The sequence below is a fragment of the Etheostoma cragini genome, chromosome 23, assembly GCF_013103735.1.
Source record: "Etheostoma cragini isolate CJK2018 chromosome 23, CSU_Ecrag_1.0, whole genome shotgun sequence".
In the NCBI taxonomy this organism is placed as follows: domain Eukaryota; kingdom Metazoa; phylum Chordata; class Actinopteri; order Perciformes; family Percidae; genus Etheostoma; species Etheostoma cragini.
The window spans coordinates 11059311-11065035 of NC_048429.1; positions in this window are offsets into that span (position 1 = coordinate 11059311).

The following is a 5725-nucleotide window of genomic DNA, read 5'->3' on the forward strand; positions in this document are numbered from 1 at the left end:
TTCCATGGAAATGAACACTGCAGATGATGAACCAACCACATCATTGCGTTCATCATTGCGAGCCACAGAGGTGACATTTACACCATGACAGGAAATGTGATGAGCTATCAATCTCTCATGCATATACATGCACACACTCACACATGCTATGAATAACTGTGATGTACTCAGCTGTCGGCCATGTTTGACGCAGGCAGAAGAAAACTTGATCACCTTGGCTAAATCAGTACTGTTTTCCATCTATTCAACAGGCACGTACATCTATTTTGTTTCGGAGAGGCTCCTCAGTAAAACAGTTGCTAATGAAATGAAACCATTTGAACAGCACTCCAAAAACACCATGAATCCATTATAAAAGGGAAAATACATTACAGGAGATTCATCACCTGATAAATGATATAAAAAAAGGACCCAGCCTTTTAGAGCTATCATTTTGTAAACTAAGACCGAGGTTTCCCCCAAAGGTGATTCGTTTTTTGTGATTGATTTAAAATGTAGTGTAAGGAATCACTTTGATGGATAGTAGTCATTGTTTTGATATACGTTTTGTTTAAAATCAATTTGTCAGACCTATGTTTTTAGTTTAAGTCACACTCCTGTCCTCTGTTACACACTAGGACACGTGATTAGGACTCATTCTGCTTCCACTCATTTGTGTAAGAAACTCCACGGAGAAAAGCACAAGGAGATACAACCACTATAGTGACTAACCATTACAGCAAGTAACGCTCCTGAAGCTCTGCAGTAAAATGAGGATGACTTATGCCTTATTTGATTGCAATTTATTAATTTGCCACACTAAATAAACCATGTATTGAAGTGAACTTCAAAGATTTTACAGGGGTTGTTTCAATGTTAAGAGTAAATATTAAACTGTACTTCAATACTTTTACATCAACAAAGAAAAATTTTCATTTATTATAATGTAAAAGATGTCGTTGTAGTGCAAATCCCAGAGAATTAGGACTAGATTCCGCCGTTTCCATTAGTTTTATGGCGCTTGTTAGCATCTTTCAGCTAATTGTTTTGGTTTCACAGCCGTAATGCTTAAATAAACTCACACCTGCAGCTGTTTTCAGAGGAAAAGCTCACTTTATGATACCTGCCCAGCACTAAATAATCAGCGACATCAGCAACTATCTATTGAACAAAGTAGAGCAACAAAGTAGAGCATTTAGCAGCAGATTTTTCTCACGTCTCCAAATGAAAGCTAATGCTCTAGATCTGCAGTTCGTTTAAATTGGGTATTGTTAGATAGCACATTGGCCATATCGGCCATAAGGTTACAAAGTTCTGTTGACCGTAAAAAGAAATCAGTTAAAAGATCAGAGTTATGCTTCTTGAGCACTTACACAAATTAGTGACTATTGAACTGTTCATTATTAAAAAAAAGTGTAAAGTGTAAAATGTTCTTTATTCTTTTTAGAACTATACCGACAACTAAACACAGATTTACAAAAAGCATTACTCAAACTTTTTCAAAGAATAAAAATATCTTTTAGATTGATTTCCCGCTTGAACAGGATGCCTATGAGAAGGTCCCTGATCAAAAGCCTACGCACGTAAATAAAATAAAACGTATCCTCATGCACCTCCAACAGGCCCGTATTTGAAGAGCAGTGATCTTTATACAATACTGTAGATTGTATTGCTTCCTTCCATGCAGCCATTAGTTTCCATTCATTTCAATAAATTAACTTGCAGACACTGGAACTTTCTTGAAGTAGGAAATCGATCACAGCAAAGGCCTTCATTTTCTTGTAATGTAATAACATATTTCCACTGTTGCAGGTACAGTTTTTTGTTTCTTGCTGCAATCAAGTGTCAGACAGCTGCACTCAGCCAAAAAACAACTCTTAAATATCACTTGAACTCACTGAGAAATAGGGTTGTAACTGCATTTCACATCATATTAATGTTACATTGAAATTGTAATGTGAAATTGAATGGTGAGAAAATTATCTCACCAAATTTTGAGTCTATGCAAGAACAAAAGGATTAATGCAAGGACCAATTAATTACCCTTTACAGCATTATGCAACTGTCAGCGTAACACCCTGATCCGTGATTGTCAAGCATCCAAACTAAGAGTCCGTCTCAGCTTCCAATATGAATAGATAATCACTGCGTCATTCATCTTTTTGCAGGTTGTGCGATGTGTTTCAGCTCATCCCACATCCCCAGCAGTGTGTGAGTCAGTGTGGCCCAGTACTATGTTACGCAGCACCAAGCTACCCTCTCTTTCTTTTTCTGGTATTGATTCGGACCCTCCTAAGTATTTTTACATCTCGAACACTGCCACAAAAGACACAGGAAAATCCATTTGTCATGTCCCTCACAGTACAATTCATTATGGATGGGGCACTGAACCACTACAAATTCAACAATTCCTTCAAAGGGTCCGCTTTACAGTGTTTCCTGAGAAACCAATTTCAAAACATAATTAATCTCCTGGGAGAGATGTTTTGTGCTGTTTATTAAAGGTGGAAATCCATCTTAACTGTTGTGGAAAGTAATTGAGAATGGGTAATGCTTACAAAACCAAGGACTCTGAGAACTAGCCTTTCTGTTCATTGTACCTCTAACACATTTAAGGACAGATAATCAAAGCATAGTGTCCTTGGCAGAATAAATACGACACAAAACATAACTCAGGCAACATGGAGATGGAGATTTAAACTGGAGTCTTGTACATCTTGAATAGACTAATTGTTTAAAACTTTTGTGATTCAACAGAAGTTCCAAATGTGCAAAAAGAAAACTTTGAATGTACACAGAAAGGACAAACACCATCTACAAAATCATTATGCCAACCCACACACACGTTCACAAGATTTTACGTCCCAATACCCTAGCTGAGATTGATATTTTGATGGAGCACCTTCCTTGCCAGGTATGCCAATGAATTCCTGGAAGCCAGTGGCATTGTAACTCAAGTGAGGGGAAGAAACGTCTCTTTAAGTCAAATGGGAAAGGATAAATACGAAGTGGAGTCATTTGGAAATGCGCACACACACACACACACGCACACACAGTTGAAAATAAATGATTAAATACATTGCTAAGAAGGTTGTTTGTTTTCATCAAAACAAAATTAAGTTCTCATTTATGTAACCTACGGCAACTGTGTTCTCCAGATGGTCTACTTTTTTGGTTCATAGTGACAATGTTGGTACTGGTAATTGCTGCAATATCTGTGTGGGCAAGCACTAACAATGTATCAGTATCACTTCAATTCAGCATAGCATAGCAACACAGTTAGTTAACCAGCAGTGGACCAACGTTGTTGTTTGCCGCCATGTTGTACCATCTGGGATTTGAGTCTTATTACCTCGGGTCATGATTTAAATCACTGCGTAATGTAGCCGTAACGGTGGGCTGAGGTCACAGGACTACCCGGAGCTTTGAGTTAACAGTCTGCACATTTGCCATCACAGCAACCGGACCCATGACATAAAGACAGCTAAAACTTGCTAGACCATTTTTTTTTTTTCTATTTTTTAGATTTCTGTATTTAAAAAGGGACAACGCACATCAATCAACATGAGTACAGAGTCCAATATGTAAATGTGCCAGATTTAGCCATACAGGCTAATTTTCATCTGCAGTCCCTAGCAAGTTGATGGCTTAAAAATAATAGATTCAACAATACAACAAATTAACATAAAACAAGAAAGACATAGGCATAGACAAGTAAAATTACACAACCACTAATCCGTATCATCACAGCTGGCAGGTTGATGGCATGAGAAAAATATAACACAAGTATCATGTGCAGTGGACAGGTAAAAGTGCATAGACACACATTAAAACACATCAATAACACCGAAGCACGAAGCACATAACCACACACAGAGACACTACTAAACAATAAATAGAAACACATTTTTACGGATTATACGTTACGCATATTTGATTGGTCAATAACCAAGGTTTTATTGATATGGAGAAGTGTACGTATTGAAATACGGGAGCACATTTATGTTCCCAGGGTCCTGTACATTCCCCAGTTTAATATCCTCTTATTATGACACATAATGAGACCTTACTGATGTTTTATGTTTTCAGCAATGTTTTTTTTCCTAGGTCAATAAGTTGAAATCAACCATAATCGACTGATGTTATACTCCTTGAAACCTATTTTTTTCTTGACTTTAGACATTGAAACATCCACAGCAGCCGGACAGAGTCTTACCATTCAAACATCCATCTCCCTTTGTGCTTTTGCCATCATTTGAATTGCGAAGACAACCCTTACTACTCTCTGACAATGTTAATTTACATCTAGAGACATATGTAAATATTTCTAAATCTTTTAAATCACTAGGAAGACAGATGTAAAGTGTATCTTAAGTGTGATTCAGTAATGGGGAGGATCCTAGGAGCAAAGGGATGACCCCATGAAATAACTAAACAACAAGATGGGCCCTCCCAAATGTTGAATGTTGTAAAGGGATACACCGTTATCCCAAATGAGTTGGCTTTACTTTAGAATTTGTGTGGAAATCCGTTTCCTTAAACTGTCTAGGTTTTTACACAATGTGAAACTTAACAGGTAAGTTGTATTAACAAAGAGCGGTAAATTGATGCAGTAGAAAAGTCAAGTTTACATTAGTAGTTATCACAAAAAATCATTAGTAACATAAACTATTTTTTTCTGTAGTCATATTGTCTAAAAAGAGCATGATAAGTTAAATCTTTAATCCAAAACTTTTTTACATTTTTAACGTTGGTTACATTAAATCCATTGCCAAATAAGTTAATACAATGCTAAATAAGACTATCAGCTCCACAAAGCTCTCTGAGTTTCTCAATATGGCTATGTTCAGAAATGTGGTGTTGCACAGAAAATCTGTTTCCACCTTGGATACAAGCAACTGTGTGGAGAAGGGGTGGAGGTGATGCGCGATCACGTAAGGAGTGTATCATGTGGATGCAACAGACAGTTTTGTTGTCGTTACTTTGAATTCCACATGTGAGAGACAGAAACTATGCAGTACATACTTAAACATGCAAAGTAACATAAATTACATATATCTCATCACCAATAAACATTTTTTTTTTAATATAAATATTGTTTGTTTTCCTTTATGACAGCATGACTTTAAGAATAATGTATTCAATACATTTGTTCCAATAATAAGAAAAACAATACATATAAATATTTTATTGTATTGTACTTTGTGGAACAGCCAAGACCCCATCAGTCCCCACCCGGGTCTCGGTCATGGTGCAACAATAAAGGTAGACAAACATGAACACCAAATAAACCATGCAAAACTAAAACTCAGATAACATAAATGCACACCCAAAACATTAATAGACCATTATTAAAACACACTTTAACCAGGACAGAAACCATAACATATATTTTTCCATGAACCTTTGTAGCAGTTCAAATGTCCCTAGCCCTCCCATATAGAAACTTGACATTCTTATTTATCTCTGCTTAATATGATCTGTGCCCTGCATATGGAAACTGATTATTACAAACAACCAATGTGATTTTATAATGACTTTGTTTTTTAACAAAACATGAAAGTATAAGTGACCATTAAAAAGTTCACTTACAACTAAATCTGGGTTTACAGTGAGTTGTTGCTAACAGTATATGGGCCATAGTATACGGTCAACTTAGCAACTTAGCAACTAATGGCGGTTTTCCACTGCGTGGTATCTACTCGACTCGCCTCGGGTCTACTCGCTTTTTTTGGTTTTCCATTAC